The sequence below is a fragment of the Lissotriton vulgaris genome, chromosome 3_1 (genome assembly GCF_964263255.1).
Source record: "Lissotriton vulgaris chromosome 3_1, aLisVul1.2, whole genome shotgun sequence".
NCBI classification, from domain to species: domain Eukaryota; kingdom Metazoa; phylum Chordata; class Amphibia; order Caudata; family Salamandridae; genus Lissotriton; species Lissotriton vulgaris.
This window is the reverse complement of record NC_141689.1, coordinates 1729068389-1729081199: the sequence shown is the minus strand read 5'-3', so window position 1 is coordinate 1729081199 and position 12811 is coordinate 1729068389.

Below are 12811 nucleotides of genomic sequence, written 5' to 3'. Positions count from 1 at the left end.
CACTTTCCCACAGGGCCAGACCAAAGATGCTGGTGTCTGTCTTCTACTTCCCGACTCCCACCTCTGCCACATCTCCAATCCCAGTAAAGGCGGGGAGCCTAAGGGATCACCGCTTCCATCAATGAAACAACCAGTGGTCCCATTTCCATGTGGGCTGCTCTTGTCCTTAGGCCGTGTACTTCCTGGGAATTCCGGGCAAACCACAGCCTGTGAGAGGGGAGGCAAGAGGTAGTGAAGAAGGCCTTGATGTAGGTATTTGCAGAATATCATGAGTGCTGCTGGGCCAGATGGCAAAGATTATTGGGGCTGGCGAGGAGCTCGATTAGAAAGCAATTGCCTTCCTAGGGTGCATGGCCTTGCCCCCAACCTTCTTGATTTTTAAGTTATTGTGAATTCACTTGCACAAGTGATATTTGCTAGCCAACACAATTTGGGTAGCAAAATATTGCATAGTTTACAGTCCCCACATTCCTCCATTGAACTATCAAATTATTAAATTGCCACACAGTGACACTGATTAGAGTTGGAGAGTGGGATATAGAGGGTGCTTCAGCATGACCATGCAATCTGCTGGCTCTATTTTTGAAGTTTGCTTATCATCAAATTTCAACTGATTTAAGAGACTGAATAGCAGGGACATAGGTACGAAATGAGCCATGAATACAATATAAAGAACACAAAGGGCCTGATTTAAATCTTGACAGCAGTGAAACTATCCTGTCACAGCTGTAGCGCTGCCTAGTACTCTGTCAAGATGATGGCGGATAGTCAGTGGGATTAAGATATTTGTGGGCTGACTCACAGCTACTAATGACAGAGTGGGCCTGTCGTGGCCAGGGCTCACCTTAGCTGATGTGGCTGACTCCAATGTTGTTGACTAGTACTCCATTGCTGTCAAGGCAGCGTGGTTGCACTGAGTCTTTTTAGATAATACAGTTGGTGTAGGCAGTCTCATTGCAGTGGTCTGCCAATGAAGTGAGACCATCGTGGGACTTGGTAAGAACTACACTGCTTCTGTGGCGGTATTGGTGATGCTAGCATGCCACACCTGATGTCAACTGCACAAAACTACACTGTAAAACACACCCAATTTCAGACCATGATTTTTAGCCATTCCACAGCACGACACACCTAGGCAGATGCCCATAAGTCAACCAGGTTTTTTTGTTGATCGCCCCATGTCATTTTCCTGTAAGGTAAGTGAATTGAGAATTGTGTGCAATTGGAAAAAGTACTGACATTTCATAAGATTTTCCCTATATACATTTATGCTATTTGAATCAAGCCATGGCACGCATTTACGATGATTATGACAAGTCAATAACTTATATTTCAGGGCAAAGACATAGAAAATATGAATAATTTAATGATTTTCTCGTTGTGACTCCAGCCAACACGTGTTTCATTGCTCGGGACAAAGCACCTGCGACTTCCTCAGGGCTTAAAGTAGATGAAACTGTCTTCTGTGCCTTCTGACTGGTTATAATTCTGTCAGAGCCTATGTCCAACCCCGGCACCTCACTATGGCCACACTGCGGCCATACTGAGGTGCCGGGGTCGGATATAGGGTCGAACGCTGCTAAACACAGCACGTTGAGGGAGGGCTGATCTAACATGTATCCTGTATACAAGCACAAAAATTACTTCACATCGTGCATCACTGATACATGCAAGAATAAGGCTTTTCGTGGAATTCTTGCAACTTTCCTAGCCATAGTTAGGCTGGGACGGAATTATACACAGTCAGAACGCACATAAGACAGTTTCATCTACTTTACACCCTGAGGAAGTCGCTGGTGTCCTATCCCGAGCGATGAAACACATGTTGGCTGGAGTCACAACAAGAACATCATTAAATTACTCATGTTTTCTATGTCTTTGCCCTGAAATATAAGTTATTCACTTGTCATAATCATCGTGAATGTGTGCCAGGGCTTGATTCAAATTGTGTACAGATCTTCTGATCTGAATGTTGAGGTGTTGGATGATTACCTCTCCCTGTGCACCTAGAGTGATAATCGAGATATCAGATACATACTGAAAATAGTGAGCGCCATCTCCAGCCAGGGTACAATCATCCCAACAAGTATTTAATACATTTATGCTAATTCACACAAATGTTATTGTGTGCAAAACATATATATGCTTTCAGTACATATATTTTTTCTGGAAATTTGTTTGTCACTTTTAAACATTTGAATGTCATTTTTTGTCTTTGAAAATTAATCAAAAATATAATTTTTTCAACTAATACATTGTTCTTGTATTTATCACACATGCTTTTTTAATTGTTTGCCTAAAATTGCATCAATGGAGATGTTAACACCGTGCTACTCTTGCATGTCACAACACTAACACACTATCCATAAATGTAGGGCCTGATTCACAGAACTAACTTAAGACAAAATTCTAAACTTACTACCATTTTGGTATTCACAGAAGGCACTTACCCATTTTGTTATTCACAGAAGGCACTTACTCATTTTGGTATTCACAGAAGTTAGGAGTCCTAACTTTAGGACTCCTAAATGCCTTCTGTGAATACCAAAAGTCTTGAAATTAGGATTTTTCGCAATTTTGTAGTAGTAAAGTTAGGACTCCTAACTTTAGGACTACGAAATGCCTTCTGTGAATACAGAAAGTCTTAAAATTAGGATTTTTCTAAATTTAGTAGTAGTAAAGTTAGGACTCCTAACTTTAGGACTCCTAAATGCATTCTGTGAATACCGAAAGTCTTAAAATTGGGATTTTTCTCAGTTTAGTAGTAGAAAAGTTGAGAAAATCCTAATTTTAAGACCTTCGGTATTCACAGTCTTCAGGACCTATGTTTTCCCTGCTAGTTAAAATAAACAGCCTTTTGGCATTTATAAATCACATAGTATTTTTGAAAAGCATGCACATTTACATACAGACCATACACTAAGGACTTATTCCTTGTATGGTCAACTGCTGAAACGAGAGAAATTCATAATCAAATTTGGGCAACCTTAAATTTTTAATGTGCACTCTTAATTTTGTGCCTAATAACTGCTAAATGGTTGTTGTGTTGTAGCCAGTGACATTACTTTGTATTAATACTCATGACTGGCACACAACATTTAAAAACATCAGACAGACAGTGGTGTTTTACACCCAATAACAAAAAATGGCAAAATAGAGTAAGGGATATCTACACGTCTAGGTCAATTTACAGACATCAGTCACACACTAGGGGGAATGGAAACATAATTTTTTAGATTGATGTTCTCACTCACAGTTTAGATGATTCTGTTGGAATCAGAGATTCAGTAAGTATAAGATTGTGTCTTACTTCGTCAAGGGTACTGGTCCACTCAAACCTTGAGTAGTGCCACTGACTCCCTGCATGTTGGAGATCAAGTTTTTTACTTACTGGTTTTAAGGACGCTCCTGATTGGGGTTTGGGGTCATGTCACCCCACATCACGTGATAGGTATCAAGTTTTTTACTTCCCACATCACATTGCATGACATCCAGATGCATTGTGGGGCACTGAGTTTACAAAGCTGGTGATTTTTAGGGAATCAAGTATTTGTGTGCAAACGATATTTGATGTAAATGTCTCTTTTGGCAATATGTCTGAATACATTAGTATGTCACAGTATGTTATTCCAGAGTACCTCATCATTTAATCCAGTTGTGTGTGTAAAGAGTCTATAAACCCACCTCTGTCCTTTTATAAAATAATCTTTTCAATGTTTCTGGTGTCTTCTGTCATGTGTTTCAGGACCGTTGATCTCATGTCATTCAGGGTGTGATGAGTGTTTATGAAGTGGTCTGCCTTTTTGGTTGTATTTTGTTTGCATCTCATGGTACTTCTGTGTTCAACAATTTAAGTGCTTATATTTCTGGTCATCATGCCTATGTGCTTAAGGTTACATGGACATGTAATTAGATAGATGACATGCTTGCTGTTGCAATTTGTATACATTCTCAGTTCCCAGGGGGTAGGTAATCTAACATCTACTGATTGTGTTGGTAATTTCAAATGACAGACACTACATTGGACACAAGGGGAGTAACCTCTGATTGGCGGTAAACTAAATATTGATAGTGTCTTCTATGTCTGTTTAAGACATTGTATTGGTCTTATATGTACCAAACTGTCGCCTAGGGTTTTAGCTCTTTTATGTGAGAATAATGGTAACTCACACTTTCTGCTCTCTACGTTTAATATTTTCCAGTTGTAATGTTCTTCTTATTACATCTAGCGTGTCGTTCTGTGGTAGACTAGTGTACACATTCTCCACATCTAGACAGATCAGGTGGTGGGTTTGAGGGTTAAAGTGGATGTCTTTGATTTGTGACAGATATCTTTGGTATCTCTGTTATATGTCTCCGTTTTCTGTAGAATGGGTTTCAGAAAGAAATCACAAAATTTTGATAAAGGTTCCAATAAGGATCCTATTCTGGAGACTATTGGTCATCCTGGTGGTGGATCGCGATTTTTGTGAATTTTGGGCAATGTATAAAAGTATGGTGTCCTTGGTGAGATATTTCTCAGAAAGTTCCCTTCTGACTTTGTAATCCAGCCCTCTGTTTTTGCTTCTTCCACCATGGTTGCAGCCTCAAGTTTCAACGAAGGGGTGGGATCGAATTTGATGACTTTTTAATGGCACTCATGGCTTAGTAATTTTATTAATTTTGTCCTGTATGCCTTGGGTGTTCTGGACTACCACTCCACCGCCTTTATCTGCGCGATTTATCACTAAGTCATTGTGTAGTTCTCTCAGCTCCAATTTTTCTTTGTTGCTCAATTATTGAAGTGTCTTTTTCTTTTTGGGATTCAGATATTCAATTTTTTTATGTACCACCTTTTCAAAGGTAAGCATTTCTACTGGTGTTGAATGTTTGGGAGGAAGATATGTTGATTTTGTCTGTTGGCCCATGTCTGAGAGGTCCTCAGCATGGCTGTGTTCACTAAAATGGGCTTTTAAGAGTAATTTCCGAAAGCAACCTGCTAGTTTGCACTGCAGGTAAAATTTGTCGAACTGAGGGGAATGTACACGCCCTAGCCCTTTATTCCGTACCTGTATCTGCATTGGTGTTAAGGTTTTCTATGACAGATTAGCGACTAGGTTGTTGCTGAGCTTGTCCCCTGCTGTGCAGACATGCTCCTGATGTTCGCTCGGTTGTTTGATTGTATCTCTCCCTCTCTCTCTTCCCAATTGACTTCCCTCCTTTTCAATGTTGGCCCCTGCCTAAAAATTTGGGGCAATAAGGGTTTTGAAAGTTGGGGTTACACATTGTATTGAAAGGAGGCGTCCACGGTGGTATTTGGTGGCTGTGAGTATTAAAGTGTGGTTGGAAAAATAGCATCAGAGATGGCGCTTGATAATTGTATACTGACCATGGTTGCATCCAAGGTCTCCTCCTGCTCCTATTCCCATTGGACCATTTCTGTTCACTGTCACTACCCCTGGAGTCAGAGTCTGTTGATCTACCATCGGGCAGATTGTTCTCTGATGTGTCTGAGTTCTACCCGGAAGGAATATTATACTCAGCAGTCGAGTATGGGTATGTTTTGTTAAAAGCAAAACGTGTGACATCTTTTTGAAGTTTTTTGATTTTTGACTGTGTCAGGTGTTACTTAGATTCATTTGTCTTTTTATTTATCTCGTCCAAATGTGTCACTGTAGCTATGATTTCTCCCTCACTTGTTTGTATTTCAACAAGTATTTTAACCCTTCGCTGCGCGCTTCGGCCAATGGCCGTCGCAAGCACTACCTCAGTAGTGCTGCGCATGACCGTTGGCCGACGCGGCCCGCCCACTCTTTTAATCTGCCGCAACGCGGGGAATTTGGTCTGTGGTTAAGCGGTTAACTGACAGTCATTAGGCAGTCTTTATTATTAGGCTTAGCCAATCCCTTGTACAGTGGCAGACTATCTGTGCCCATTCTTTGCGGAATATATGGTCTTCTAGAAAGATTCTATGGGGCATTGTTAAAAAATAATCCTCTATGGGCTGCATTTGCTGTTAAATATTCCATCATAATGACTCTGTGAAGTATTACTCGAATCCTATGTTTTTTTTTCTCAGTTAGTGATTCCCAATCGTGGGTTTCGCCAATAGTCGAAGCCACGTTTATATTTGCGAGTAATGATAGTCCAGATAGGAATTTTTGTACATCCTCAACCGTAAACGTGAGTACTATATTTTCTGCCCTGTTAAAGGAGATCCAGGTGTAATTGATTACTGTCTGTTCTGAAGTTGAAACTTGATTCCTGTCTTTACCTATTTGTAAGCTTTAGACCAATTGTGTCACTACAGCTAAATGTTCTTTATGGGTTATATAGCTTTTGTGAACCCATACAACAGCACGCTGCTTATCTACACAAAAACCTAAGAAGCAGATAGAAGCCTTTACAGAAGATATATCCTCAACTTCCCAAACAAAATGCTTCAACAAACTAAAGGAGAAAATATCTTAAATATCAGAAAGTGCATGTAAATGGTCTATCCGACACTGGTAAGTAACGGCACCCAGGTAAATCGTGCTCACCTTACATTTATATCTGACTAGTGTGAGATTAAAGAAGACTTTTTGTGGATATATACTTGGACGTATTTATATATGTTTATTATCACCAGGAAAGTGTGCGCCCTGGGGGTCTAAGAGCAGTACAGCATTCAATGCAGGAAGATATGTGAGGATCTATGATGGTGGAGCCAAAAGTCAGCTAAAGTTCATCTTGGTGAGTCCTCCTAATGTGGGAAGCATGTATGCCGTTCACTGACCCCCCTAATGGCCCACATTCTTGCAGTGGCCTATCCCTTGAGGGGAAGTTGAGAGCCCAACAGCAACAGGGTAAGTTGTAGTGAGAGTTGAGCATGTTAACTAACTATTTTTAGTTACAGCAATCATTTGTGACATCTACATGAAGGTTGACACATGTCCAAAGCAGAAGAGTTTTTGAAGATGTGAGTTTGGCACACGGTGTATGATGAAGTGTTTAGTTTATGAATTTGTGGAAAAGGATGCCGCCTTCTTTGTTTCCCTTCCAATGGACTAGTTTCAGCAGACACATGCCTGCCGAAACAACAGTTACTCGTGAGTATTTGCTTGTATGTAAGAAGGACAGTTGTACTTAACTGCCCACTAGTTCTTTATTTGTCAGGTGTGATGATCCTTTCCTATTGTCAATGATCTAGGCTTAGCTGTAATACAGATGATATAGCATACAATACAATCATAATAGAGTCAATGTTCCAGATGTCACCTTGGTAAGTTGGTTTCATACCCACACAAGAGTGAGCAAGTGAGCCAGATTTCTAATGCCATCAGATTTAATGGCTAGATTTTAGGTTCCTAACATATCCAAATTGTGCTGATAATCATACATGCATGTTAATTCCTATTACAAGTTACAGTTTGGCATGATGTCTTACTCCTTCATATGAATGGATGTAAGCCAGCCTGGTGTCTCATAAACATTTGTGAGAAGCCAACATATTTAAGAACAACAAAGACAGCAATGTGTACACATTGGTTATACAATAACAGATCAACAAAGCCATTGATCATTGTCCTTTCTTGTGGTGAGACAATATATGTATGATGGAGTTGAATTGAATACTTGCAAGGCTTTTTTGTGATGGAATGTTCCATTGCATGTATATAGTGATTTCCCATCTTGGAAACACAGAATCTGGCACAGGTGAGGACTCATTAATCAAAAATAGACATCCATCAAGGTGTAATATGTTCCATATTGTGAGTTACCTTTGTCTCTTAGAAGTGATCATGATGTATGTATAAGTGTCTGTACTATTGACACTGGTTGTACCAATTTAAACCTAAAGTACAAGCTCAAATTATTTTATCGAGCACTCAGAAGTCCAAACAAATAATCAGTAGTCTGTTATCTTGCAACGATTTTAATCTTGAATCTTTCAACGATTTTAATCTTGAATCTTTCCAATTATCATCTTCATTGGATACATCCTTCAGTATTGAACATTCTTCATTCTACATGTGGCCACGCAGTTGATGAAGCGGGCTTCAGAAAATATTTTATTCTGACTCGTGATTTTAATTCCCCATAACATGAACTAATCAATTAATGAGCTGTTGCATGATTTGTTTAATTAACACAACCTAGATTAAGTTTGCACCACACATATACACGCGGGAAACTAATAATATGTGCTCTTGTTGCATTTGCAAGTCTGTTTTGTAACATGTGATTAATATTGTTTTGTTTGTCATGTCTGTCCTATTGTCTTTGTCACTATTAATATGCGGCTGATCATTCATGGCATGTGCTTTTTATATGTGCTTACATGTTTGTCGTATGTTGTGTTTGTCTGTCTGTATATCATTTAATCATCTTTTTACTCTTTCAGAAACATAAAGCTGGATTACATGAAGAATGGTAGATATTTTATGTGCTGCTTATTTGTTTGCTTTTGCTAAATGTCTTTTATTAGTGGGTTAATTGATAATTAGCAAGGGATTGGGTGGCACAGAAGGGTATTCTTTACCTGAATTAATCACTCTTTTTTGTGTTTGTTTAAATATTAGCTCAAGAGTGGTTTGAGGCCTAGCCTCTGTTTCTGAAGAAAAGTTGGTCGGCCTGAACTGAGCAGAGTTGGAGCCAAGTGTACACGTCTTGGAAATCTTCCATGGAGAGTTTTGTTTTACCTTCTTCTTGGAAAGACTGTGGCTCTGACATTTGAAAAACAACTGTGGCTCTGACAATGGAGCTTGTTTTCACGGACTGCTCTGGATGTTCTTTTCTCAAGGCCGAGGAAATGACAAGGCTGACTTTTGCCGAGCTTGGGTGGAAGTTAGAGATGTAACTTTTTAAACTGTTTCCAAAGACGCTCGGAAGCTGAAGTCACTCTATGTCAATGAACAATGGCATGGTGATGCTCATTCCCTGGACATGGTAGTTGTGGTGGTCTGACAACCATTAACCAATCACAGTGCTGAACTTTTAGAAAATATTACATTTAGTTAAATTTGAGAGCAAAAATGATATAAAATTGGCTCTCTTGAAGGGTTTGGGGCTGTCTGTTCCTGAGGGCGAAGTGCTGTCCGATTTCCTTTGGATTGTAAGCATTCAACTGTTTATTATTTGTTTCACTTTCAGGTCAGAAAGCTAACTTAGAGAATAAGATTTATGTTTTCCTTAATTCATTATTTTGAACAATGTTGAATTGACAGTTAACTTTGTGCCAGTGTTTAATGCATTTAACTGAACTAATAAAACTAAATGTTTGATTTTAATAAAGAGAGTTAATAAAGATTATTCAATTATGAATTTTAAAATAACGTTTAAAATGTCAAGCTGGTCTTGTTTATTTTAGTTAATATTATAACAACATATTTGATCCATTCACCTCATGATTCAGCTGCTCTATTGTTTCTTATGGGCCTGGTATTGATTGGTAAGTGTGATAGTGGATTGTGACATCATTTATAAAGTATTTTAGTTGCAGCGCTGGATCAATTTTGGTAGCTTCAGACGGTTATATGTTGTTTTTGACATGCATGTTACATATATGTTGGTAGAGTCATAGGATTGATGTTTAACAAATGTTACGTTTTTTGATTTTGTCAGATTGTTATATGTAGTCTTAAGGATTTTTTCCAGCAGTGTGAAAAATTCCTGGTTAATTGCCGGCAAGGTAGTGTGACTAGAAGAGTTACACAGTGCATTTGTGTGTTTCAAAATTGTGGTATAGAATATATCACGTGTTGTGGACGTACAACACAAGTTTAGGGACCTTAGATGTGCATGGTTGAATGTATAGTGAGGATTGCCTATGAAATTGTAGCATTAAGCAGAGGGACCTGGTGAGCCTGTTTTAAAACTTTCTGTGAAAAGAGTAGTAGGATTTATCCAAGCTTGAGAGAAGGGTGAGATAGCAACATCTATTCTTATCAACGCCTGACGTTTTCTGTGGTTGGTTCAAGTCCTGCCAAGAATTCGTGTCTGTATGATCAGGGTTTTCTTGTTTGAAAGTGCGTGAATGTTATGTAATGACACAATTGGTTATTACCTGTTAGAAGGATAGGGTAAGAATTGCTCTATTGGCAATTCAGACTATTCTGTGAGAATAGCGTTGTCTATTCCACGCTGAGAATACTTGAATGAATGTGTAAAACTATCTCTTTGTTAGAGAAACAGGCAAATGGTTTGTTTTCATGTAGTTAATAATTGCGTTTTTATAAGATAATTGGAAAGCGTTTTTGAGTCTTCATGGTAAAGAATATGCTATTTTAGAGTATTGCAAAGTGTTGCGCATTATTTTAATCATCCTAAAGGCATTGCACGCTATTTAAATCCATTGAAAAGTGCCCCGATCGAAAATTGTAAGGGAGGGGCTGATTTAGGAGTGAGAGTGTGTGGGGAGAGCCTGCAGCCGCAGCTGCTGTATATGTCAGAGCCTGCCGCGCTCCGATTGGTTAATATGCCTGGAGTGTCTGAGCAAAGCAGCGCTCTCATTGGCTGAGGCGCGATTAATATTTGAAATACTGTTTACAGTTGCAAGTGTTCCTGTTTTTAAATTTGATTGCTATATGGGCACTAATGTTGAAAAACAAAGCGTGTAGCTAAACTGTGTCCCGAGCATTTGTGAAGGAGGGGCTGCTGCTTTGGAGCTGCAGCGGCTGGCTACGTCAGCCGCCGCGCTCCCATTGGTGTAAACGCCGACGCGTCAAAGACAGAGCCGCGCTCTGATTGGGCGAAGCTCCGTGTGTTGGTCCAAAGTCACGGAGGAGCCGCGCTCTGATTGGGCGAGGTCTGGAGCGTGTCGTCAAGGACACGTTGTTGGTGGATTTGTATTTGTAATGTCCCCGTATTGAATTGTTGCTTCTGGTGGTCCTGGCGTGTGTATTGGCCTTGGGTGTTGCGCGCATTGGGAGGAGCTCGTGTGGAGAGAGACTGACTGCGGTGGTAGAGTGCGCGTCATAGAGGGAGACGCCCCTCGTTCCGAAGCGTCATAACAGGGTCGCGCACCCATTGGCTGTTGACGCGCTGACCTGCTGTGCTTTAATTTGTCGAAATCGCGCAGTGTCAGAGAAGGGCCGCAACCGGATTGGTTGAGGCTCTGGTGGGCACTGTGGTTGGCTGAGCGCTGTGCAGCCACACGCTGATTGGCTAAAACACTTGTTGTGCTGATGCACATTGTTTACTTTTAACGAGTGTTTATTTTTACAATAGTAGTGCCCAGAGCTTTGTGTTTGATATTTAATTAGTTTTAATATTTAGCCACAACATTGGGAAGGTGGAATTTTCTGTAAAGTATTAAGCATCACAGCAAGCAGCTATCCTGATTAGACAACAATAGCAAAAGTGACCTAGAGCAAGGACATTGGTAATATTAATTATTATAAAATTAGGTAAAAACAATTGTCATTAGGGTTGCAAATAAAATTATAGCATTAACAGCACTGTACATTTAAAAAAAGCCATCAAGGTCCTTGATAGCACTGCATTGTATCACAAACATGAGTTATTGGGATGATTATAAGAAAAAACCTTCATGGTTTCAAAAGGTGAAAAATTATTTTAAACCTGACAAGAAAATTGAAACACGTGGTGGGAAATTACTTCATAAGTACAAAACACCTGCAGCCTATATGGAAGGCGAATATGGCTATCATACTGTAATTTGGTTTGATAACTGGATGCATTATACCAGAAATGATGGTGTACTAGCCAGGCCAGAAGATCGGTCATTTAATTTAAAAGTTTTACAAAATCTGAGAGCAAAAATGATGGATATTGTGCCAAAGCCAAGACCTACACAATTTGAAGCTTTAGTTGAATGGGAGGTTGAGATGATGGAACTTGAACGCGAAAGTAAGTGTTCAGCACCTAAATATTCAAAATATGTTGTAAATAAGGAAACACATGAGGATAAAGTGAGACGCTGGAGAAAGGCAGACATGTATGATGGTCTGTATCCAGTAAGAATAATGATTACTGAAGATTTAGAACAAAAGACAACTGGAAGAAGAATTGATGAGGAATTAGATGATGCGGTTTTAGAAGATATTTATACTACTAAACCCAAACCGCCACCTTATCAAGCAGGTTCTCAATCTACCCCGAGAGTTTCTACAGAAACTTCTCCAAGTGCACCTCCTAGAGAAGTTGAGGAAGGTTCTCCCAGATTTTTAAAATTACCTGAAAGGGTAGGCTCAGTAAATAATTGTAGTACACCTAGAGAAAGCAGAGTTCCTCAACAAGAAAATAATTTTGTGAGAAATCAAGAAAGATTACCTGCTGATCAAGACATTTCTAGTTACAATAAAGCAAAGCAAGATTTAATTCAACAATTGAGAAAAGGCATGGAAGCAGTTACAGTACCAGCAACTATTGGTCCTGTTGTACCAGTTTTTGATCAAAGAGATAATAGACAAACAGCCTTAACAGCTCCATTAAATGCAGAAATTCAAAAGGTTGCTGAAAAATTTTATTCAGAACTTTCAGAGATTCATAGAGAAAAATCTATGATGCCAAATTTAACATTACATGGAAGTTTGTCAAGTTCGCAAACACCAACTGTGGCAGATTCAGATTCAGGTTTGCCAGAGAAAAGCTTAAACAGAACAGAATTATCTCAAAATGGAATGTCCCCTGAAGCTCCTGATTATAAAAAGCTTGATGTAGCTAAATTAAAAGCTGACCTGGAGGAATTAATCATTGGCACAATTGGTACTGATAATTTGAAATTGTATCAAGATGATGAATTATTGTTTATTTGTAAAAGCATTCAGTGGAAAACTAAAAACAGGTATGAACAACTGGAAGAGATGGCAGCTGAGTTAGAAATTGA